A 26,689-nucleotide genomic window follows, 5' to 3' on the forward strand; every position below is an offset into this window, starting at 1 on the left:
TGGAGAGGAGAAAGAGGGGTGCTGCTCACTCCACGTTGATAGAGATGAGGCCAGACTCTCTTCAAGTGTTCACACCCTGACAGACAACCCAGCTGAGAGATTATCTCTCACAGAGCTGGAGAGTCACTGTAGAGACACTCAGTCCAGCTCATCTGTATCTTCACACTAACACTCCTTCATCATCATCAGAGCTGTAGAGTCACTGTATGGACACTCAGTCCAGCTCCTCTGTATCTTCACACTGACACTCCTTCATCATCATCAGAGCTGTAGAGTAACTGTAGAGACACTCAGTCCAGCTCCTCTGTATCTTCACACTAACACTCCTTCATCATCATCAGAGCTGTAGAGTAACTGTAGAGACACTCAGTCCAGCTCCTCTGTATCTTCACACTAACACTCCTTCATCATCATCAGAGCTGTAGAGTCACTGTAAAGACACTCAGTCCAGCTCCTCTGTATCTTCACACTAACACTCCTTCATCATCCTCAGAGCTGTAGAGTCACTGTAGAGACACTCAGTCCAGCTCCTCTGTATCTTCACACTAACACTCCTTCATCATCCTCAGAGCTGTAGAGTAACTGTAGACACTCAGTCCAGCTCATCTGTATCTTCACACTCACACTCCTTCATCATCATCAGAGCTGGAGAGTCACTGTAGAGACACTCAGTCCAGCTCATCTGTATCTTCACACTAACACTCCTTCATCATCATCAGAGCTGTAGAGTCACTGTAGAGACAGTCAGTCCAGCTCATCTGTATCTTCACACTCACACTCCTTCATCATCATCAGAGCTGTAGTGTCACTGTAGAGACACTCAGTCCAGCTCCTCTGTATCTTCACACTGACACTCCTTCATCATCATCAGAGCTGTAGAATCACTGTAGAGACACTCAGTCCAGCTCATCTGTATCTTCACACTGACACTCCTTCATCATCATCAGAGCTGTAGTGTCACTGTAGAGACACTCAGTCCAGCTCGTTCTGATATAATATGAATGAGATGAGATCCATCTGCTCTGCCAGTTCCTTTCAGGTGTTCACACCCTGACAGACAACCCAGCTGAGAGATTATCTCTCACAGAGCTGGAGAGTCACTGTAGAGACACTCAGTCCAGCTCATCTGTATCTTCACACTAACACTCCTTCATCATCATCAGAGCTGTAGAGTCACTGTATGGACACTCAGTCCAGCTCCTCTGTATCTTCACACTGACACTCCTTCATCATCCTCAGAGCTGTAGAGTCACTGTAGAGACACTCAGTCCAGCTCCTCTGTATCTTCACACTAACACTCCTTCATCATCATCAGAGCTGTAGAGTAACTGTAGAGACACTCAGTCCAGCTCCTCTGTATCTTCACACTAACACTCCTTCATCATCATCAGAGCTGTAGAGTCACTGTAAAGACACTCAGTCCAGCTCCTCTGTATCTGCACACTAACACTCCTTCATCATCCTCAGAGCTGTAGAGTCACTGTAGAGACACTCAGTCCAGCTCCTCTGTATCTTCACACTAACACTCCTTCATCATCATCAGAGCTGTAGAGTCACTGTAGAGACACTCAGTCCAGCTCCTCTGTATCTTCACACTAACACTCCTTCATCATCATCAGAGCTGTAGAGTCACTGTATGGACACTCAGTCCAGCTCCTCTGTATCTTCACACTGACACTCCTTCATCATCATCAGAGCTGTAGAGTCACTGTAGAGACACTCAGTCCAGCTCCTCTGTATCTTCACACTAACACTCCTTCATCATCCTCAGAGCTGTAGAGTCACTGTAGAGACACTCAGTCCAGCTCCTCTGTATCTTCACACTAACACTCCTTCATCATCATCAGAGCTGTAGAGTAACTGTAGAGACACTCAGTCCAGCTCCTCTGTATCTTCACACTAACACTCCTTCATCATCATCAGAGCTGTAGAGTCACTGTAGAGACACTCAGTCCAGCTCCTCTGTATCTGCACACTAACACTCCTTCATCATCCTCAGAGCTGTAGAGTCACTGTAGAGACACTCAGTCCAGCTCCTCTGTATCTGCACACTAACACTCCTTCATCATCATCAGAGCTGTAGAGTCACTGTAGAGACACTCAGTCCAGCTCCTCTGTATCTTCACACTAACGTTCCTTCATCATCATCAGAGCTGTAGAGTCACTGTAGAGACACTCAGTCCAGCTCATCTGTATCTTCACACTAACGCTCCTTCATCATCATCAGAGCTGTAGAGTCACTGTAGAGACACTCAGTCCAGCTCATCTGTATCTTCACACTAACGCTCCTTCATCATCATCAGAGCTGTAGAGTCACTGTAGAGACACTCAGTCCAGCTCCTCTGTATCTTCACACTAACGTTCCTTCATCATCATCAGAGCTGTAGAGTCACTGTAGAGACACTCAGTCCAGCTCATCTGTATCTTCACACTAACGCTCCTTCATCATCATCAGAGCTGTAGAGTCACTGTAGAGACACTCAGTCCAGCTCATCTGTATCTTCACACTAACGCTCCTTCATCATCATCAGAGCTGTAGAGTCACTGTAGAGACACTCAGTCCAGCTCCTCTGTATCTTCACACTAACACTCCTTCATCATCATCAGAGCTGTAGAGTCACTGTAAAGACACTCAGTCCAGCTCATCTGTATCTTCACACTGACACTCCTTCATCATCATCAGAGCTGTAGAGTAACTGTAGAGACACTCAGTCCAGCTCATCTGCATCTTCACACTAACACTCCTTCATCATCATCAGAGCTTCAGAGTCACTGTAGAGACACTCAGTCCAGCTCCTCTGTATCTGCACACTAACACTCCTTCATCACCATCAGAGCTGTAGAGTAACTGTAGAGACACTCAGTCCAGCTCATCTGCATCTTCACACTAACACTCCTTCATCATCATCAGAGCTGTAGAGTCACTGTAGAGACACTCAGTCCAGCTCCTCTGTATCTTCACACTAACACTCCTTCATCATCATCAGAGCTGTAGAGTCACTGTAGAGACACTCAGTCCAGCTCATCTGCATCTTCACACTGACACTCCTTCATCATCATCAGAGCTGTAGAGTCACTGTAGAGACACTCAGTCCAGCTCATCTGCATCTTCACACTGACACTCCTTCATCATCATCAGAGCTGTAGAGTCACTATAGAGACACTCAGTCCAGCTCATCTGTATCTTCACACTAACACTCCTTCATCACCATCAGAGCTGTAGAGTCACTGTAGAGACACTCAGTCCAGCTCCTCTGTATCTTCACACTAACACTCCTTCATCATCATCAGAGCTGTAGAGTCACTGTAGAGACACTCAGTCCAGCTCCTCTGTATCTGCACACTAACACTCACTGTTGAAGGAATAACTCTGTTGCTTCCTTACTCTTCTCCTGCTCTCTCTCCCCTCTCTGACAGTGTGAGCTATGGGGGGGTTGGGGGGGGGGTGTTGCCCCGCCAGTTCAATTAGCGAACATGCGCGCTAAACTGACTCCGCTGGTGACCTTACACGTTTAATTACGCTCCTATCATTATGAAAGATGCGAATCAAAGCGCCATCACTTTGATAAATTAGCGAATTATCGCGGGGGGCAGATCTCCGCGCCCGTGTCAGCGCGTCGCTCTGCCCGGCGCTAAGTACACATTATTAATCCTGCGCCAGTCTGCTGGAGCGGCTCGCTCCCCCTCTCGCTCAAACTCCCGCTGCTGCTCTCCAGCGCTCAGCCTCACTCCCGGCCTTGCTGTCCCGTGCCACTCCACGCCGTGCCAGACCACTCCACTCCAGCCCTGTCCACTCCATTCCACACCGAGCTCACCCATTCCAGCCCTGTCCACTCCACTCCACGCCATGCCAGACCACTCCACTCCAGCCCTGTCCACTCCATTCCACACCGAGCTCACCCATTCCAGCCCTGTCCACTCCACTCCACGCCATGCCAGACCACTCCACTCCAGCCCTGTCCACTCCATTCCACACCGAGCTCACCCATTCCAGCCCTGTCCACTCCATTCCACACCGAGCTCACCCATTCCAGCCCTGTCCACTCCACTCCACGCCGTGCCAGACCACTCCACTCCAGCCCTGTCCACTCCATTCCACACCGAGCTCACCCACTCCAGCCCTGTCCACTCCATTCCACACCGAGCTCACCCATTCCAGCCCTGTCCACTCCATTCCACACCGAGCTCACCCATTCCAGCCCTGTCCACTCCATTCCACACCGAGCTCACCCACTCCAGCCCTGTCCACTCCATTCCACACCGAGCTCACCCATTCCAGCCCTGTCCACTCCATTCCACACCGAGCTCACCCATTCCAGCCCTGTCCACTCCATTCCACACCGAGCTCACCCACTCCAGCCCTGTCCACTCCATTCCACACCGAGCTCACCCATTCCAGCCCTGTCCACTCCATTCCACACCGAGCTCACCCATTCCAGCCCTGTCCACTCCATTCCACACCGAGCTCACCCACTCCAGCCCTGTCCACTCCATTCCACACCGAGCTCACCCATTCCAGCCCTGTCCACTCCATTCCACACCGAGCTCACCCATTCTGGAGTGATCCGAGGGGAGTCAGGGGACAAGAGCACTGTGCCACTTCAGATTCGAACCTGCAACCTCCCCACATTCCAGTCCACCATCCTGTCCCCTACTCCACACTGCTAAACAAGCTCTGGTGGCTGTTCCACTAGGGCTGTGACCCGGTCCCTCTCAGGCACCAGGAGGAAGGGAAGACTGTCTCTCCCTGGATCACACGCACCACCTGAGACAGCACAGAGCCAGGAAAGAGCTGCAGCTCTGCGCAGAAATACTGTGGCTACATCATGGAGGAGTTACAGCTCTGCGCAGAGTAATTGTTACTTTACTGATATCAATCGCTCGCTCGGCCAGTAAGTCATTAGGATCAGATTAGTATCAATATCAGTACTGGCATGAGTATTAGTACAAGTATTGCTATTGCTGTTAGTATCAGATTAGTATCAATATCTGTACTGGCATGAGTATTAGTACAAGTATTGCTATTACTATTAGTATCAATATCCGTACTGCTGTAAGTATTAGTACAAGTATTGCCATTGTAGTCTGTATCAATATCAGTACTGGCATGAGTACAAGTACAAATATTGCTGTTGCTGTTAGTATCAGATCAGTATCAATATCAGTACTGACATGAGTATAAGTACACGTATTGCTATTGCTGTTAGTATCAGATCAGTATCACTATCAGTACTGCCATGAGTATTAGTACAAGTATTGCCATTGAAGTCTGTATCAATATCAGTACTGGGATGAGTATTAGTACAAGTATTGCCATTGAAGTCTGTATCAATATCAGTACTGGGATGAGTATTAGTACAAGTATTGCCATTGCAGTCTGTATCAGTCTCAGTACTGGCATGAGTATTAGTACAAGTATTGCTATTGCTGTTAGTATCAGAATCAGTACTGGCATGAGTATTAGTACAAGTATTGCTATTGCTGTTAGTATCAGTCTCAGTACTGGCATGAGTATTAGTACAAGTATCGCTATTGCTGTTAGTATCAGTCTCAGTACTGGCATGAGTATTAGTACAAGTATTGCTATTGCTGTTAGTATCAGTCTCAGTACTGGCATGAGTATTAGTACAAGTATTGCCATTGCAGTCGGTATCAGTCTCAGTATCAGTATCGGAGGAGCGCTGGCCGCCAGTGTAACAGTAGCAGTAGCGGAATGAGGAGATACTGAAAGGAAAAGAATGATCAAAGCAGTGTTACGGACAGACTCTCTCCTGGGGGGTCACCGCAAGACCCGGCTGTACACACGTCACGACGCCATCCCGTCGTCCCCCGGGGGGCCGGGGGGTCACAGCGCGCGGCGTGAGCGAGAGGGTCCTGGGAGCTCCGCCGAGCGGTCAGTCAGCCGGTCAGCCGGCCAGCCGGTCAGCGAGCACAGCGCTTCCTGCGGGAAACAGCGCGTGATCCGGGCTCTCCGGGCTGCGAGCGAGACGCGCTAATTGAGCAGTTTTGTCTTCTCTAAGCCCCTCGGAACAGAGGGATTAAAGAAGACAAAGTTCCGAGTTTCTTCTCGGATGCGGAGAGAGGGCGGCGGTACGGGCACACGCAGAGCCCGGAGGTCTCGAGTGGAGGGGTTTCGGGACACAAGTCCGTCGTCTTCCTCTCCAGCGCCCAGAAACAACGGATTTTTTATTTTTATTTTACCAGTATATTCGTTATGTTGCTTTTTTTAAACTAACAAAAATACATGACGCATACTGTAAGTTCCGAAACAAACGATTTTGAAACCATGGCACAAACACCGTCCCTGCGTGTTTGACTCACGGAGATGCCCGCGCGAGCCGGTGCCGGGTTCGGTGCCGGTGGAAAAGTGCGTGTGTCGCTCGTTTTTAACAGCATAAAAGGCGAGAAGCTTTTAAATAAAACAAGACATTCGAGAAGAAAAACTCACCCGGGAGCGTTATTTAGATTTGAACTATTAGGAATGTAGATCTCAGTTTTCAATTTCAACCTTTAGACGGATATTCAGATTTTTTGACGATGAGATCTTAGGACGGTAACAGCCCGTACTCGCCTGCTCGCTCACTGCTCAGGGTCTATTGACAGGGATGTGCACCGTGTTGTCCGCGGACACTCGCGGCGTGGCGTGGCGTGTTTCTGTCCCGCTAACAGCGCCGTGTTTGTCCTCCCGGGAGGCACATGTCGAATTTCGATATTAGTACTGTATAGCAAAAAGCTAATTAGAGGAAACGTTACTATATATCAGTGCTAATTAGAAAAATTGTTTTTCTATATTATTATTATTATTATTTATTATTATTATTAATAATAATAATAATAACAACGCGATTTCAGCTTTGCTTCTGTACAAACTTGAAGATCTGCTTGTCTTTTAGTTTTCTTTCACGGAAAGATATATCTTTCTTCCGACAGTAACGTGGAAAATAAACCCGCGTGTTTTGTCTCCAAACAAGGAAGAGCCCCCCGAGTCGACACGCGTGGGTGTGGGCGAGTTCTCCCCTCGAGTGCTCTTTACAAGAGACGGTATTATTGATATTATTTACAATCGCATATCAATATTGCTTCCGATACTCCTCAGGTATTTCTGCTGAGTAGCTGAATAGCAGAAGTAAAATAAGAAACATTTAAGATAATCCACACTCTCCTACAACTGTAAAAGAATAACTAATAACAACAACGATACTTCTACTAATACAACTATTAATAACTGTACCAATAACAAAAAAGTGTATCACAGTAAAATAACACAGCTCTGATTCCTGATATAACTACAGCTTTTAAACAACCATACAGTATAAACACGATACCAACCATAGCACAAGCATTAGTAATATACAACAATTATTGTATTATCAATAATACCTTATTATTGTTAGTTATTATATAATAATATGAATAATTTATTATTCGTGGCAAAAATACAGCTACTGCTAATTATCAATGAATGGACTAATAAATTATTCGCCAATCGCGGGAAAACAACTACTACAGCTACAACTGTTAAATACAGAAAACAACATCATACTGACAATATTGCAAGTGTTAACAATATTGTGTTATTAATAACACATTCATTATAACAGAAACACAACCGCAACTATTATTAATAACGGGAGTAAAATTAATTAGGAAATCGAGGTAAAACAGTTTGTATCTAAAACATACAATTAAACATAATACTAACACTACCTACGGGTATAATTTTATTATGAATAATAATAATAATAATAATAATAATAATAATAATAATAATAATAAAAGGCGTTGTTCATTAAGAGATCCCGGCGCGGAGAAACCTCTTCTCGGACTCTGTGCGCTCCTAACGGCTCCACGGCGCTCATTATCTCTTAATTAAATTAAATTTCTCATTCTTTAGTTAATCACATCTCTCTTCTACTGTTCTTTGCGTTTCTCGCTTTCTGGTGCCTTTAGTTTCTTTTGCACCGGGATATTAATAATAATAATAATAATAATAATAATAATTATTATTATTATTATTATTATTATTATTATTATTATAATTATTATTATTATGCGAAAGAAAATAAAAGATAGAGTACAACTGACAATTATTATCATCAGAATAAGGACACGGGATGATTCCAGCGGAATTCTGTTGAATTCCACCAGAACACGCACACCGCTGCGCCAACAGTCACAAAGATCGAAATGTGAGTGGTGCCGGTCCAGGCTCCACCGCGGCCGGACTGGGCCGGACTGGGCCGGACGGGCGCGCCAGTTTGTCCTGAAACTTCACCAGTCCAAACACCGGTGAGCCGGTCCGACACGCAATCTGACACTGAAAACGCCTCACGTCGCGCCTTTAGACGCGAAGGTATTAGTATTAGTTTTGCGAGTTTATTATTTTCAATTAAAGTCTAAGTATCATCTCCCGGTGAAAAGTTATTCAAACATCACAATCCGATTGTCGAAGTAAAAACCAAACGGCGTTCGCGAAGACGAAATGAAGAAAGCACCGCAGCACAGATCAACTGCGAAGTATTTCTTCTCTTTGGCAACTGAGAATTCACACAGCGTATCGCGGCCGGTGAAAAACACGATCTAAACTGTGACTTTTACCGCGGCAACAGCATTTGCAAAAGTGATGATCTTGAGAAGTCTAGAAATATTTCTGTAGGCTGTCGACATAAGGAATAGGATATGCTTTGAAACGCAAAAGATAAAAATACTGTACATCTCGTATATTAACTGTACTACACAAATATACTGCATATATAGTATAGTATTATATATTATTATTTTTGTAGTACAGTACAAAAATAAGGTATATTATACAAACCTAAGGAGAAAAAAATACATCTCGTATATTTATTACATGAACAACAATTACAAATGGTATATATACTGTAGGACAAAAATAATATATTGTAAACATACTATATAGACAAAAATGAAATTATCTGTAGTATAAATGAGTGTGTTTCACACAGTGCAGTACAGAGCTTGGTGTGCCAGTGTGTTTCAGTACAGAGCTCAGTGTGCCAGTGTGTTTCAGTACAGATCTCAGTGTGTCAGTGTGTTTCAGTACAGAGCTCGGTGTGCCAGTGTGTTTCAGTACAGAGCTCAGTGTGTCAGTGTGTTTCAGTACAGAGCTCAGTGTGTCAGTGTGTTTCAGTACAGATCTCAGTGTGTCAGTGTGTTTCAGTACAGAGCTCGGTGTGCCAGTGTGTTTCAGTACAGAGCTCAGTGCGTCAGTGTGTTTCAGTACAGAGCTCAGTGCGTCAGTGTGTTTCAGTACAGAGCTCAGTGTGCCAGTGTGTTTCAGTACAGAGCTCAGTGTGTCAGTGTGTTTCAGTACAGAGCTCAGTGTGTCAGTGTGTTTCAGTACAGAGCTCAGTGTGCCAGTGTGTTTCAGTACAGAGCTCAGTGTGTCAGTGTGTTTCAGTACAGAGCTCAGTGTGTCAGTGTGTTTCAGTACAGAGCTCGGTGTGTCAGTGTGTTTCAGTACAGAGCTCGGTGTGCCAGTGTGTTTCAGTACAGAGCTCAGTGTGCCAGTGTGTTTCAGTACAGAGCTCGGTATGTCAGTGTGTTTCAGTACAGAGCTCAGTGTGTCAGTGTGTTTCAGTACAGAGCTCAGTCTGTCAGTGTGTTTCAGTACAGAGCTCGGTGTGCCAGTGTGTTTCAGTCAGTGTGTCAGTGTGTTTCAGTACAGAGCTCAGTGTGTCAGTGTGTTTCAGTACAGAGCTCAGTGTGTCAGTGTGTTTCAGTACAGAGCTCGGTGTGCCAGTGTGTTTCAGTACAGAGCTCGGTGTGCCAGTGTGTTTCAGTACAGAGCTCAGTGTGTCAGTGTGTTTCAGTACACTCGGTGTGCCAGTGTGTTCCCACTTTGCCAGCAGCTACCACCCTGCAATTCACCACTGGCAGCCCACTGGAGCCCAGCAGTGTGAGCCTGGCCAGAACCTGGAGGGGAGACTCCTGGGAAAGCTATGGTTGCTGCTGGAAGAGGTGTTAGTGGGACCAGTAGGGGGCGCTCACCCTGCGGTCTGTGTGGGTCCTAATGCCCCAGTATAGTGACGGGGACACTAGACTGTAAACAGGCGCCGTCCTTCAGATGAGATGTAAAACTGAGGTCCTGACTCTCTGTGGTCATTAACAATCCCAGGGCGTTTCTCTAAAAGAGTAGGGGTGTCACCCCAGTGTCCTGGCCAAATTTCCCCCCTGGTCTTTACCAGTCATGGCCTCCTAATAATCTGAACTGGCTCCATCACTCTGCTCTCCTCCCCACTGAGAGCTGGTGTGTGGGGAGCGGACTGGCTCATCCAGGTGGGGGGACACACTGGTGGGGGTGGAGGGGATCCCCATGACCTGTAAAGCTCTTTGAGTGGACTGTCCAGAAATGCGCTGTGTGAGGTGTCAGCTTCAGCTCAAGGAAAAAGAAAGTTATCAAAAAAAAAAAAAGATTTTACACTCTGTTCTGGTCGTAGCGAATCCCAGAGGATTATCATTATTATTATTATTATTATTATTATTATTATTATTCAAACAGCCTTCCAAACGGAATTAACGGAATAATTAACTGAATCCATAAAATTATACTCGGAAATCCCTAAAACCTGTGTACAGTATGCGTTCTTTCTTTAAAAAATATTATGCAGAAGAAATGCTCCTGGGAAATATTTTTTGCATGAAAAAGTTGTTTTTTAAAATCTCTAAAATCCCATCCCTGGGTAAAAGAAAAGAAAAGAAAAACAAACCCGGGGTGACTGATACACTAACGAGTCTGTTTTCCTCCGGTTTGCCTGCTGTCTCGGCTCGAGGCTGGTCCGAGCGGGCAGAGACTCGGAGACACAGCCGCTCCCTCAGCGCGAGCAGCCCGCGAGCGCTCTTTATCTCAACGCGCCCAGCTCGCGCAGCGCTCCCGGAGGGCTCGGGGGCTCCGTCTTTAATTGGCAATTAATGGAGTCGCGTGATGTGCGGGGGGGACGGGGGGGACGGAGGGAAGTTTGAGAGTCGGTCTCCCCTCGCCTGGGACGGCGGACGAGGCAGGACCCGACCGCGCACGTTAACCCTCTGGGTGCCGGGTGGGGGGGGCGGCCCTGTGAGCCTAGACACGGCCCCTCCCGCCGCGATCGGACGTGGTCAGACGGGGGCGCTTCTGCGCCCAGACCGGCGCACCTGCGTCCGCCAATTAGCCCCTATCAGCGAGCCGGCCGCCTGTCTGGTCCGCCCCGGGGGACGGGCGAGGGGGAGGGGCGTCTCGCCAGATGTGTCCCCGCCCCCGGGGTACAGACTGCAGCAGAGGGGGGCAGGAACAGCCCCGGCACAGCACAAGAGGGTGCTGATAATGAGAACAAGTACAGTACAACACAAATTAATTACCATGCTACTGCTACTGCTGTTACTCCTACTGTACTTATACTACTACTGCTATTAATACAGCTACTAATACAGATACTGCTCTTAATACTACTGCTGCTATTATTACTAAACCTGCTGTCACTACCATTGCTATTAATACTGCTGTTGATACTAATACTGCTGCTGTCACTACTACTGCTATTAATACTACTACTGATGCCATTACTACTGCTATTAATACTGCTGTTGATATTAATACTGCTGCTGTCACTACTACTGCTATTAATACTACTACTGATGCCATTACTACTGCTATTAATACTGCTGTTGATACCAATACTGCTGCTGTCACTACTACTGCTATTAATACTACTACTGATGCCATTACTACTGCTATTAATACTGCTGTTGATATTAATACTGCTACTGTCACTACTACTGCTATTAATACTACTACTGATGTCATTACTACTGCTATTAATACTGCTGTCATTACTAATGCTATTAACACAGCTGCTGATACTAATACTATTAATAATACTACTGTCACTACTACTGCTATTAACACAGCTGCTGATACTAATACTGCTATTAATACTGCTGCTGTCACTACTACTGCTATTAATACTACTACTGGTCTTATTACTACTGCTATTTACACAGCTGCTGATACTGATACTACTATTAATACTACTGCTGTCACTACTGCTGCTATTAATACAGCTGCTGATACTAATACTACTGCTGTCAGTACTACTGTTATTAACACAGCTGCTGATACTAATACTACTATTAACACAGGTGCTGTCACGACTACTGCTATTAACACAGATGCTGATACTAATACTACTATTAATACTACTGCTGTCACTACTGCTGCTATTAACACAGCTGCTGATACTAATACTGCTATTAATACTACTGCTGTCACTACTGCTGCTATTTACACAGCTGCTGATAGTAATACTGGTGTCAGTACTACTGCTACTACCAGTGCTGCTACTGGTACTACTTCTGCTGTTGCTACTGGTAATAACAGAAGAAGAATCACTTGTATTTGTACAGTATAAGTGTCTCCACATCCAGGGACCCCTTCACCCCGAAAGGCCCACAGTGCTGAAACAGCTTTTCATTCACTGCAATAACCCAGATCCACTGTCTGTATAACTGCTGTGTCCACCTAGGACTCGAACCCAACCCACTCCTCCACCCTGCTGCCTGGGCGTGTGAGGGAGGGAAGTATAGACACAGAGGAGCAGGGAGAGAGAGACCGGAGCAGGAAGGTGGAGAGAGACAGAGACAGGAGCAGGGAGAGAGAGACCGGAGCAGGAAGGTGGAGAGAGACAGAGACAGGAGCAGGGAGAGAGAGGAAAGGGAGACCTTGAGGGAGAAATACAAGCAGGTCTTTTTCCTGCTCTCTCTCCGGGTGGATCCGACAGGGACAGCAGCTGGGGTCTCTCAGACAGGCTCCCCTCCTCTCCTCTCCTCTCCTCCCTCTCACACACAGAGAGCCGCGTCCAAATCAATTAAAACTGAGACTGGAGCCGCTTGGTGGAGGTAAATATTAAACTGAAGGAGCTTTGCTAATTCCGACCATCGATCAGGCCCGGGATGAGGGTAATAAATTATTTTGACAAGATGCAATCCTGTGCCTCGCGCTGCTCTCCCGGCGATCGATTTCCTCTCCGGCCGCACGCGATCAGGCCAGCTCCTGGCTCAGTCACATACCCTCTGTCAGCAGGGAGTGAGGGGGGCTGGGGACACACCAGCTCTCCCCCGGAGCCCACAAACACCCACTGACACAGACACAGGCACCCACTGACACCCACTGACACAGACACCCACTGACACCCACTCCACAGGCACCCACTGACACCCACTGACACAGACACCCACTGACACAGACACAGACACCCACTGACACCCACTCCACAGACACAGACACCCACTCCACAGACACCCACTGACACAGACACAGGCACCCACTGACACAGACACCCACTGACACCCACTCCACAGACACCCACTGACACCCACAGACACCCACTCCACAGACACCCACAGACACTGACACAGACACCCACTCCACAGACACCCACTGACACTGACACAGACACCCACTCCACTGACACCCACAGACACAGACACCCACTCCACTGACACCCACTGACACCCACTGACACAGACACCCACTCCACAGCAACAGGGGGCGCCACTGTGCCTCTGTTTCGGGGGGCAGCAAATCACAGCATCTCGCCAAGCAACCGGAAGAGTTGATCCCTTGGGATCTTCCAGGAGATGGCTGCATGAGACCTTGGGATCCGCAGGCATGGAGAACGCTGAATGAGTAGGAGGGGGGATACCATCACCCAAGCAGTGCCTACATCAGAGAACTCAATTAACTAATTAACTCATCAAGCAATCACAGAGCTTGATGAACAAACACTGAGCACAGGGGCAGAATGTCCCCCTCCCTGTCCCAGATGGACCTTCCAGCTCTCACTTGTGTCTTAATTATTTAATTTGATCCTTAATTGACCTGACAGCTGGGCTTGACTGGATTCATTCAGGTTTAAGTTCAGGTTAAGATTCTAAGATGTAACTTTAATTTGTAATCTCTCCATTTTTCCAGTGGATCTGGGAAATATCAATAATCTATAAATATAGATCATTATTTAAAGGCGATTTGAACAGTTTTCACCAACTAACGGTGGAGTCCTGTGATGGAAGGAAATCGATTATTACTTGGACTATAGTAGAACCTTATTCTAATTTAAAATTCAGAAACCTCAATCATCAATTCTTTATACGATCCAGGTTTGAAGTCACCCAGTGTCAACTAGCCAGGCTCAGTGCTTCAGTCACCACTCAGGAAAGATGCCCACATCCCCATTTTCCACACTGTGAGCCTCACTGCAGAGTAAGTATTGAGTGGAGGAGAGACACAGCTCTCACTGACAGCACTGCAGGACCACAGCAGAGTCTCCATCCACTGGAGGAGAGACACAGCTCTCGCTTACAGCACTGCAGGACCACAGCAGAGTCTCCATCCACTGGAGGAGAGACACAGCTCTCGCTTACAGCACTGCAGGACCACAGCAGAGTCTCCATCCACTGGAGGAGAGACACAGCTCTCACTGACAGCACTGCAGGACCACAGCAGAGTCTCCATCCACTGGAGGAGAGACACAGCTCTCACTGACAGCACTGCAGGACCACAGCAGAGTCTCCATCCACTGGAGGAGAGACACAGCTCTCACTGACAGCACTGCAGGACCACAGCAGAGTCTCCATCCACTGGAGGAGAGACACAGCTCTCACTGACAGCACTGCAGGATCACAGCAGAGTCTCCATCCACTGGAGGAGAGACACAGCTCTCACTGACAGCACTGCAGGACCACAGCAGAGTCTCCATCCACTGGAGGAGAGACACAGCTCTCACTGACAGCACTGCAGGACCACAGCAGTGTAGTGACAGAGCGATTCAGTGATGGTGCGAAGAGTTTATACAGAGCAACTGAATGACAGATCAAATCTGCAAACACATGTATATGTTGGACATGCTCTCCGATATAAACATCGTGAAACTGCATTATGTGGTCTCTCCAAAAGGAGGAAAATATTACTGGAGCAAAAAAAAAAAAGATTGGAGTAAGTTTTTCAATTAGGGAATTGAGATCTGGCTTTTGGCAGGAAAGCTATCCGTGGCACGAGGAGGGGTTGGGCTACAGCGCGTCTCTCCGATTCTCTCCAGCTCTCTCCGACTCTTCCTTCTCTTTCTATCCTGCTGGGAGACGGAATAGCCTGCCCTGTTGTGTCAGTGGCGAGGAGGTCAAGGTAAGGAGTAATACAGTATTGATCTCCTCCGATTGAAATCCTGATGGAAATTTAACCCCCCTCCTCCTTCTCCTGCGCCCCCCCGTCCACCCCAAACCAATCAGCCCTTCTCCTGCTGGTAGTCCCTGTCTCCCTTTCTTTCTCTCTCTCCCTCTCCTCTCAGCCTTCACCCCCATCTCTCCTCTCTCTCCCTCTTTCCCTCTCTCTTCCCTCTTCTTCCGTCAACACCTTTCTCTCTCCCTTTCCCTCGCTCTCCTCTCAATCCCTTTTTCTCTCTCCCTCCTGAACACCCCCATCTCCCCTCTCTGCCTCTTTTCTGTCTCTACTCTTCCTCTGTCTCTCCTCTTTCTCCCTGTCTCTCCTCACACAAACAACACTACAGTACACACTCACTGACACACTCCTACACAACCTGATACACACGGCACACAGACAATGCTACAGCACACACTCACTGACACACACTCCTACACAACCTGATACACACTACACACAGATCCCACACTCCTAGGAAGGACATGATTCTGTTTGGTCTGAAGGGAGTGTCCCACACGGACTGAAGGAACTTAGTCTCTTTAGTCTGAAGGGAGTGTCCCACACTGACTGAAGGAACTAAGTCTCTTTAGTCTGAAGGGAGTGTCCCACACTAACAGGCTGAAGTAACTGAGTCTCTTTAGTCTGAAGGGAGTGTCCTACACTGACAGGCTGGAGGAACTGTGTCTCTTTAGTCTTGAACAGCAGAGACTATGGAGAGACCTGATTCAAGTGCTCCAAATGCTCACAGTCAGTGAGAAAGGTCAACCCTGCAGACTTCTCCAGAGGCAACAGTGACACATGAACCAGAGGACACACTGGAAAACTATGGGAAAGAGCATCTAATACCAATAAGACTGTAATTTAATTCATAAGTGCTTCTCAAGAAACCTACAAATCTTAATACATAAGAGGAGGAACATCTTTACATAGAGGGTGGTGGGAGTGTGGAACAAGCTGCCCAGCCATGCTGTTGAAGCCAATATCCAGCTGTTTCTTGACAAAAGCCAGGGTGAGATCCCCCCTCCTCTAACCTCTTTCAGCTCCAGGGGAGGGGTCACCTGCATTCACCCCCAGTTTTGCTCTGCAGAGCCCCAGAGAGGGAGAGACTGAGTGAGAGAGAGAGGAATGGAGGGAGAGAAAGAGGGAAGAGAGAGTGAAAGAGAGAGCGGAAGACAATAAGAAAGAGAAGACTGGAGAGACAAAGTACGAGAGAGGGAAGAGGAGGGAGAAAGGACTGCCGGAAGATTAAGGTCCCCTCAGGATTAAACATTAATCTTCCATCTCCCTTTTCCAAACCCGCCCCGCCTGATACCATCTCCTGGATTTAGAAAAATTGGACCATCGACTGCCGGTGACCTTTCGTCTACTGACAGCGTCGTTCAAAGGCTCCTTCACAGCAGAACGATCGCAGCTCAGAACGGCCACAGAGCGAGAGAGTCCGTCACACAGCAGTCCCTGACCAGGGAGAGCCGCGAAGGAAGGGGCTCGGCGCGCAGGCTCGGGCTACGGGAACTGAGTATCTTCAGTCCTGAACAGAGGACTGCACACAACGCATCACACAGGAGAGCAGAGCCTCTCAGCCTGGTCTAGAGGCCTCAGTGCACAGACTTGCATTAACGGAACAAGTGGATCTGATACAGGAGTATCTCCAGCTCCGAATAGCGGACAGAGGACATCTGTGGCTACTCCTGGAAGCAGACTCCCAGCCCGCTGCAGCCTGAAGACAGTAATAAAGCCCTAAGACACCTGCAATACAGTCGGCTGAGTCGCTAACAGGATACTGGTTTCAATAACTGAGACACCTGGGCATTATCTTCAACCCGCCTACTGATAGGAGCAAAAAAAACGCTCGTTCGCATTCAGACCCCGACTGCCTTCACTCTGAGCACCTATCAGCCAGTCACCATCCCACACAATCACTCAGCTCTGCGATCCAAAACACAGCAAAGGGAGACTGTCTTCCTGAAGAGCAATCAGCACAGGAAAACGACCATCTGAGATCCGACACTCCGACAGACCCACTGGCCCACTGACATCACTCACCAGCACTCTGGGTGCTCCTGTGTTGCAGAACCGGGCCCAGACTCTGGGCCGGACCTCAGCGCCCGTCTCCTGTCCGCTGTGGTGCTGTGGGTGGAGCAGGCAGGCGTCTGGAACCCCAGGGAACACCCTTCCAGAGAATAACAGCACCATCAATGCTAACAGTAACCTAACCGCTGACCCCTGACCCCCGTCTGTGTCCACACTGTCTGCACACTGTTGCATCAGTCTGACCCTGACCCCTGACCTCTAAACCCAGTCTGTGTCCACACTGCCTGCTGCTTCAGTCCGCACCTGACCTTGTGTCCACACTGTCTGCACAATGTTGCATTAGTCTGACCCTGACTTATGACCCCTGGAAGCAGTAACTGTACCAGCAGTATCGGTAACACTGCCAGCAGTAACTGTACCAGCAGTATCGGTAACACTGCCAGCAGTAACTGTACCAGCAGTATTAGTAACTCTACAATCAGTAACAGTACCAGCTGTAACTGTACCAGTAGTATCAGTACTAGTACCAGTACCAGTAACATTAGTAGCTGTACCAGCAGTATCAGTAACATTGCCAGCAGTTACTGTACCAGCAGTATCAGTAACTCTACAATCAGTAACTGTACCAGCAGTAAAAGTACCAGCAGTATTAGTACCAGTACCAGCAGTAACTGTACCAGCAGTATCAGTAACTCTACAATCAGTAACTGTACCAGCAGTAACTGTACCAGCAGTATTAGTACCAGTACTAGCAGTACCAGTGCCAACAGTAACTATACCAGCAGTATCAGTAACATTGCCAGCAGTAACTGTACCAGCAGCATCAGTAACTCTACAATCAGTAACAGTACCAACAGTATCAGTACAGTACCAGCAGTAACTATACCAGGAGTATTAGTAACTCTACAATCAGTAACTGTACCAGCAGTAACTGTACCAGCAGTATTAGTACCAGTACTAGCAGTACCAGTGCCAACAGTAACTATACCAGCAGTATCAGTAACATTGCCAGCAGTAACTGTACCAGCAGCATCAGTAACTCTACAATCAGTAACAGTACCAACAGTATCAGTACAGTACCAGCAGTAACTATACCAGGAGTATTAGTAACTCTACAATCAGTAACTGTGCCAGCAGTAACTGTACCAGCAGTATTAGTAACTCTACAATCAGTAACTGTACCAGCAGCATTAGTACCAGTACCAGCAGTAACTGTGCCAGCAGTATTAGTAACTCTACAATCAGTAACTGTGCCAGCAGTAACTGTACCAGCAGTATTTGTACTATACTACTGTAGTTCAAGTAGGGAGCTGCGTCTGCATGCCTAGGCTGCAAAGGATCAGGTAAAGGCTTATTCCAGGCGGGACCTGCTCTTTGGATCTGTACTACTGTAGTTTTGAACTTCTGTCGCAGTCCGGTGGCTGAACCGTGAGAAGGGCTCGCCCTCATGACATCCGGTCACTCGACTCGGCTTCACTAGCCAGCTGGAGTTCACAGAGGTGGGCAAACCCCACGCGTGTCCGCGCTCGAGTTTCTGTCACAGAAACCCCTGAAGTCGGAGCTCGAGGACGCAGGTTCCGCCGGGCACGCGGGTGGACCACCTGCTTCCCGTGGAACTCGGGTTAATTCCACAGCTCGGACTTTTCTTCGGGGGCTGAAAGTCTGTCGTGCCGGGACGAGGAGAGCAGTTCTGTGTCCCGGGACACCGGGCTCGCGTCAGGGCGCCGTGCCGCCGGCTGTCCGCACGCCCTCCGCTCAAGCGCCTCCTGCTCTTCCGGAAGTTCCCCGGCTCGCGAGGCCCTGGGAGACCGCCAGCGGCGCTCGCGGATGAACACGCCTGGTGGAGCCGAACGCGGCCCGACACGCGCGGACACCTGTCCCTTTCCCCGCCCCCTCGGGGGGGACAGCGACACGACCGCCCGCGTGACCCGGCTGAGCTCGCCTCTTTCCCGAATCGCGGAGAACTCGGGGCGGTCCGTGTTAGTGCGGGGAATGTCTCCCCCAGCGGTCTGTTCCACACACACACACACACCTCAGCCTCCACAACACACCTTCACACACACACCTCAACTTCAAAACACACACACACACCTCAACCTCCACAACACACATACATATCCACACACCTCAACCTCCACAACACACCTTCACACACACACCTCAACTTCAAAACACACACACACACACCTCAACCTCCACAAACACACATACATATCCACACACCTCCACACACATACATCTCAACACACACGCACATCCACAACACACTTCCACACACACATATCCATACACACACACCTCAACCTCTGCTCCACACACAATTCCACACACTCAACACATAAACGTCCTCGAAATCACTCCACAGACTTCCCCACCCGCACTCTCACACTGCGCGCGAGTTATCACCCACCACCCACGGCTGTTTTTCACGAGGGGGAACGCGAGACGTTTCTATCTGGACAGAATCGGTGTGATATCAGGTCAACAATTAAATGATTCATCAAACAGCCGCACGTGCTCCACCAGCACAGCGGCAGGCGGGGAGCGGGCGGCCAGCTCTCGCGCTCCTGTACCGCACATCTGGAGCGCGTGTCCGCCTGTGCGCATCTGCCCCGCTCCTCGAGACGAGTCGTTGAAACCGTCCCGGGACACGACACGACACGACACGACACGACCCGACCTGACAGGAGACACACGCTTTCTATCGTGGTCGCTATTCAATCACGTTAAAGACGGGCTGTTCTTTACAGCTGTGTTAAAAGGCGCCAGGAGCAGAAACGCCATTCCGAACCAGTACCGACGAGTTCGTGGGACACCGGTGTGCTCCTCACTCCGAGACGTGACAGGATCACCGGAATCAAAGATCATTCACGACAGCGACGAGTTCGAGACTCGCCCCGACTGTCAGGAGTAGGGAGCAGGGCACCAGTGCCATCGCGCGTTCGGACCCCTGTGTCCGTGCGGACGGGTTCTGTCAGAGTCCCAGAGTCCTCCCTGCGGCCGGTGCGGGGGTCCTGCCCTCGGGTCCGCGCTCAAGGGGGGTCACTGCGTCAGGCGATCGTGTCGGACCGGCCTGAAGAGGGACACGCGTGGGGGGGCGGGTGGCGACAACCCGACAGGCACGAGGTCTTCACGAGCAGCCCACTGACAGCAACCCAGTCCGGCCAGGAAACGGACACGTTTCAAACTTCTACTACATTATTATTATTATTATTATCATCATCATCATCATCGGAACGGCTGTTGTTATGAAGTTGGTGGTTAATTTATATTATAGAAAACCTAAATAAATTATTATGAGGTCTGCGCTCTTCTGCGACTATCATTATTATAATAATTTCACTATTAATCATAATTATTATTATAATTATTATTATTATTATTATTATTATTATTATTATTATTATTATTATTATTATTATTATTATTATTTCAGCCTCCTCTCTATCCGATCACACCAGTGTCATTTTCTCTCGTAAGCACCATCTAGTACTGAACTACTCGGAGATTTCGAATTGTTTTGACGCCGCAGAAATGTGCTCTTTTGCCGCTTGTAGCTTTCGTCTCATTTCCACGAGACTATAACAGTGCCGATTTTTCCCCGTGAAAAACACCCAGTCCTGTACCTAAACTCGCATCAGACGTTTTTATACCCTGTGAACGTGTGTTTTCCTCGGGCTAATTACTTTCGCTGTACTATCAGAAGTCTCAGCATTTTTATCGTCAGTTTCATGTCAAACTTTCTCCGACCGGAACACAGCAAGAAATCGTTTTATACTCTGGAAAGGTCTTTTCTGGGGCTAATGTATTATTTCTGCTATACCATAATAATACCGATCGTACTTAATTAGATAATTAGAATCACCTGGTGGCACGCTCAGACCGGGGATAGAATTCGTTCTTACACCTTGTACAGTAGCTACTATTATTAATGTTTATTTCACAGAGTTCGTAGTGTGCAGTACTGATCACGTTTACCCCAAGTACCATGTAGTGCTGTACACAGACCTTTATCCGAGAGTATATTTTTCGCTTCTTATGGTTTTCTATCGCTAACGGTACATTGTACTATTATTTTCACTACACTACAATAATAATCATGATTTCTATCAATGGTATAATATACTACCGTACGTAAACTCGTATTATAAATCTTTTTTACGCTGTGAAAGTGTCTTTCTAGCATAAATGGATAAATAGTATTTTCACTATTCCATAAAAATGTTATATTTTAGAATTATTATCATGCAGTACTGTTTTAAACACGTTTTAGACACTTTCGCATCGTAAAAACTATTTCTGGGATAATGTAATAGTTTTAATAGTACAGTATTCTCACTATTCGGAAATAATGCGGATGTATTTTATCATTACGATCGTGTAGTACTGTATTAAACCCGTATTACAGATTGGTTTCACGCTGTGAAAGTGTGTCTTTCTGGTATACTATAATAGTACTAACAGTACAGTATTCTCACTATTCTGTAATGATACAGATAACATTTATAATTACTATCATGTACTACAGTATCAAACCCTTATTATTGTACGCGGTGAAAGTGTCTTTCTAGTATAGCAGAATTAAAAGTACAGTCCTCTCACTTTTTTGTATTGATTCTGATGTACTTTACAATTACTATCACGTAGTACTGTATTAAACCCGTGTTTATTACATTAATTAATACATTTTATTTCTGGAATAAAATAATATAAATTGTTTTTACGATACAAAAGTGTCTCTTTCTGGGATAATTTAATAGTTTCAATAATACAGTATTCTCACCATTCTGTAATGATGCGGGTAATTTTATTGTTAACATGATGTAGTATACTGTAATTATACTTAAACAAACATTAGAATATTTTCTGTGATAATGTAATAGTAATAATCGATGCAGATGTATTTTATAATTACTATCACGTACTACAGTACTAAACACGTACTGTATTAGAAATCTTTTTTTGCGCTGTGAAAGTGTCTTTCTAGTGTAATATAATAGCATAAATCGTGTTTTCACTTTTACAAATATTTCTGCTCTGAGAAAGAGTGTTTTTATAGGACTAATAATATAAGTATTTCCTCCATTATTTTTGGAAATGGTGGCAATATTTTTCATTATCCGTATAATGTTGCGCAATGCTAAAATCTGTATTAGAAATGGATTTTTACGGTGTGAAATGTTGTTTTCGGGGATTAATTGTATTACTATTTATTCACACTATTTTGAAGCGATACGGATATATTTTATAAATAGTTCATGTACTTAGACCCGTGTTAGAAATTGGCTTTAGGCCGTGACGTGTGTTTTTGCAGGACTAACGTTATTAATGGCGTCTGCGCTACACGGCGATAATTCTGGCGTCCTTCTCGTTAGCGCGGCGGAGCGCCGCTGTAAGTCCCGGATTACACGGCTTGATCCGCGGGGTGTCAACTGCGCTCGAGTTAACAAGCCTGCTGTTAGCGCGCGCCGGCGCGCGGGGCCCGGCCGGCTGGCGGGTCCCGCCGAAGCGGAGACGCGAGACGCGAGACGCGAGACTCGAGACTCGAATCCCCGCGAGCCGACTCGACTGACACGCCGGTCAATAACTGCCGCCGAGAGATCTCGCGGACTCTCAATTAACCGCCGGAAACGTTTACAGAGGCGCCATCGACTCGGCCCCGGAGAGAGGGAGGGGGAGAGAGACAGAGGAGGAGAGATGAAGAAGAGAGAAGGAGGAGGAGGAGGTTAGAGGCAGGGAGAGGAAGAGAGATGGGGAGGTTAGAGGCAGGGTGAGGGAGAGAGAGAGGGGAGGTTAGAGGCAGGGTGAGGGAGAGAGAGAGGAGGTTAGAGGCAGGGTGAGGGAGAGAGGGGGGGGAGGTTAGAGGCAGGGTGAGGGAGAGAGAGAGGAGGTTAGAGGCAGGGTGAGGGAGAGAGAGAGGAGGTTAGAGGCAGGGTGAGGGAGAGAGAGGGGGGGAGGTTAGAGGCAGGGTGAGGGAGAGAGAGAGGGGAGGTTAGAGGCAGGTTGAGGGAGAGAGAGAGGGGAGGTTAGAGGCAGGGAGTTGGAGAGAGAGAGGAGGTTAGGAGGTTAGAGGCAGGGTGAGGGAGAGAGAGAGGAGGTTAGAGGCAGGGTGAGGGAGAGAGAGAGGAGGTTAGAGGCAGGGTGAGGGAGAGAGAGGAAGTTAGAGGCAGGGTGTCCTGGGATACTGTCTTGGGACACTGCACTGGCACAGAACTGGGACACTGCACTGGCACAGAGCGGGCTTGACTCCAGACAAACATCCCGAAACAAACAAATGTTTTTCCTTCAAAAAAACCTTTAAACCTCGCGACCAGCACAGCGCTCCGTCCGCTTCCAGGGAAGCCCTTCCGCGCTCGAGTCGGACTGCTGCGCTTATTGATCAAGACGCGGAAGTGTTCGACATCACTGAATAACGGAGCTGATCGAAAACTCTCCCTGTCGGCATTGCGCCTCGCGACCAGCGCTCGCGCGAGCCAGCCCCTTCTCGGCGCGAGAGCTCCGGTTCGGAGGCGCCCCTCTCACTTTCCAGAACCTGACCCGCCAGGTCCCCACGCAGAGCGCGTCGTCCCCGGTCACGGTAAGTCTCAGTCCTCGTGTGGAGACGGTGAAACGGACACGGAGCGACCTGACCGGCGCGCAGCTACAGTACAGACGCCGACACGGCGGTACAGGGACACTCGTGGACTCAGACGCCGACACGGCGGTACAGGGACACTCGTGGACTCAGACGCCGACACGGCGGTATAGGGACACACGCGGACTCAGATGCCGACACGGCGGTACAGGGACACACGTGGACTCAGATGCCGATACAGACTCGCGATATGAAACCGCAGTTGGAGAGGCTCGTCTCCACATGCACACTCGCGCACACAAGGAAAAGTTCTCACCTCGTGGGCGGTCACGGACTGACCCGGCTCGCGGGCAGGGTCAGAGGTCACAGGTGAACGGGAGGCCTGAGCGCGCGAAGCAGAGTGGACCTGTCCCGTCCGGACCGGGAAAACCCGGACAGCAATCTGTCTCTCTGTGTCTCTCTCTCTCTCCTGCGTCTCCGAAAGAAGAGAAAGAAGAGAAAGAAGACCTGTGAGAAACCCACCGTCTCCAGCCCGAGACTCTCCCCCCAGCTCCTCCACGCGCCCGGCAGCGTCTGAACTTTCCCTCTTTCCGATCACAGTCATCCTCACTTTCAGTGCTCCGCCTGAGCAGGGAGTCGGGGGAAAGGAGCTCTCTTCTGCAGAACGCGAAGGCGACAAGGCTTAGAATGATGATTATTATTATTATTAATAATAATAAAGGGCCCCCGCGGGCCTCGCTGTGGTGCAAGATCGCTCTTCGGAAAGTTTCTCCTCCCGTGGGTCCAGCGGAGCCGGGGACAGGGATCGGCTCGCTCGGGGGACAGACAGTTTAAACTCGCCGCTCTCCCGCTCTCTTGTGAACTTGTGGCCGGGGTCCCGGGCAGTGGGGCAGTGGGGCAGTGGGTATCCACCCGCAGAGCCGCCACAGCGAGACACGGGGAGAAGCGGACATCCGACAGGTGATCGCGCGGTGCCGTGCGCCTCCGCGCGCTAGTCGTGCCTAACTCTGTGCGCACCCGTTTGAACTCCTCGTGTCTCTATGAGGCTGTACGGGGTTTCAGACACCCGGCGGTCCAGCAGCAGAAGCGGCTCCTGTCCGGCAACATTCACTCTCGCGCTCCGGCTCCCAGCGGCACAAAACACTCACACCCGCGCCTCGCGCCCCTACCTCTCACGAGCTGTCCTCGTCCGGCGCGAGAAGCGGGCGGCTCAGCGGCTCGTGCCCGATCGCCTTCTCCGAGCGCGGCGGGGCGGCGGAGTGGCGCTCGCGCTCTCTCTCTCTCTCTCTCGCCGTCTCACGCGCCGGGGCTGGGGCGGAGGGAGGGGAGAGAGAGAGAGAGAGAGAGGGGCAGGTGAGCGGGCGCGCCTGTGTGTGTGTGTGTGTGTGCGCGCTGCGGCGTGTAAGCGGTTAATTAACTTAATCCGCCAGCCCCCTCCGGGGTAGCCTCGCGCTCCCAGCCGACAGCCGGAGAGGAAGAGGAATTTTAAGTAGGATTCGACCTGTTTCCTTTCTTTACAATCTGTCCCCCCCCTCTCTCCCTCTCCCTCTCCCGGCTCACACCTTTCCCCTGCCTCTCCCCGCGCGAGTGCGCCGCTGACCCACCCCTCGCCCAGCGCTGCTCCGGGCGCGGGCTCGCTTTCTGCAGCTAGACCGGGACACAGACACGCCGCGAGTGGCGGCGGCGACCCCACGGCTGAGTGACAGGACGTCCCTGAGCGCGGATTGAGCCCAGCTGCACTGCTGGTGCGAAGCCCCCTCTCGTCTCTCCTCTCTTCCACTCTCCTCTCCCCTCTTCCACTCTCCTCTCTCCCTCTCCTCTCTCTCCCTCTCCCCTCTCCTCTCTCTCCTCTCTCCCTCCTTCCTTCTCTCCCTCCTCTCTGTCATCCTCGCTTTCTGCCTCTGCCTCTCTCCTGCTCCGTCTTTCTGACTTGTTCCCAGGCTCCCTGTCTGTTCCTGCTCTGCCTCACTGTGCCTTGAGGAGAGCAGTCAATCAATTAATTAATCAATCAATCTACCAATTAATCAATTAATTAATCACATGGCTGTCGGATACCAACACAATGTTTCTTTTATTTGTAAGGGAAATTTGAGAAACACAGCTTATTTTAATCTATTGTTAGACACTCTCACACACAAGGTAATACTTCTGTAGGGGAGCTACAGTCCAGTCCAGTAGACCAGTCTGTTACACTAGGAGCTCCAGTCCCAGTCCAGTAGACCAGTCTGTTACACTAGGACCTACAGTCCCAGTCCAGTAGACCAGTCTGTTACACTAGGAGCTACAGTCCCAGTCCAGTAGAACAGTCTGTTACACTAGGAGCTACAGTCCAGTCCAGTAGACCAGTCTGTTACACTAGGAGCTACAGTCCCAGTCCAGTAGACCAGTCTGTTACACTAGGAGCTACAGTCCCAGTCCAGTTTAACCAGTCTGATCAAGGCCTTATAAACGTTTTACACTCCAGTAACGTTCTGAGTGCAGGACGTGTGCTTCTGATTGTGTATCTAAATACCTTAAACATCAGTTATCTGCACATCAGGTCTAGTTGGGTGGATGAGGCTTTGCTCTATCCAGCAAAGTGCATGAGCCAGAGTGTGGAGTGCAGTACACAACACCTACACCTTCCTTACTGTAGCACAGACACACAGACAGAGACAGAGCTACTGTAAGCATAGACACACACAGAGAGACAGACAGCTATAGACACAGAGACAGCAACAGACAAACACACAGACACGCAACTACGGAAAGAGAGGCAGACAACTACACACAGACAGTTACAGAGACACAGACAGACATACAGCTCCAAACAGAGAGACAGACAGCTGTAAACAGACAGAGTCTTAGACAGACAGAGACAGCCACATAGAAAT

General features: G+C 48.8%; 1 protein-coding gene and 1 long non-coding RNA gene across 2 annotated transcripts in view; one reads left to right on the top strand and one right to left on the bottom strand.

The window, feature by feature from the left end:
• Positions 1-17,370, bottom strand: part of erfl1 (Ets2 repressor factor like 1) — a 40,468-nt gene extending 23,098 nt beyond the window's left edge. Inside the window, exon 1 of the mRNA XM_088621273.1 lies at positions 17,255-17,370. The gene's annotated coding sequence lies outside the window, so the exon portion shown is untranslated. The remainder of the gene's footprint in view (positions 1-17,254) is intronic.
• Positions 17,371-22,801: 5,431 nt separating this feature from the next.
• LOC148640307 (uncharacterized) lies at positions 22,802-24,565 on the top strand. Its single transcript, XR_015930666.1, has 2 exons — positions 22,802-23,132; positions 23,200-24,565. It is a non-coding gene; the product is annotated as an uncharacterized LOC148640307 (long non-coding RNA).
• Positions 24,566-26,689: the final 2,124 nt, after the last annotated feature.

This window comes from Lepisosteus platostomus, chromosome 26 (assembly GCF_059453375.1).
Source record: "Lepisosteus platostomus isolate fLepPlt1 chromosome 26, fLepPlt1.hap1, whole genome shotgun sequence".
NCBI classification, from domain to species: domain Eukaryota; kingdom Metazoa; phylum Chordata; class Actinopteri; order Semionotiformes; family Lepisosteidae; genus Lepisosteus; species Lepisosteus platostomus.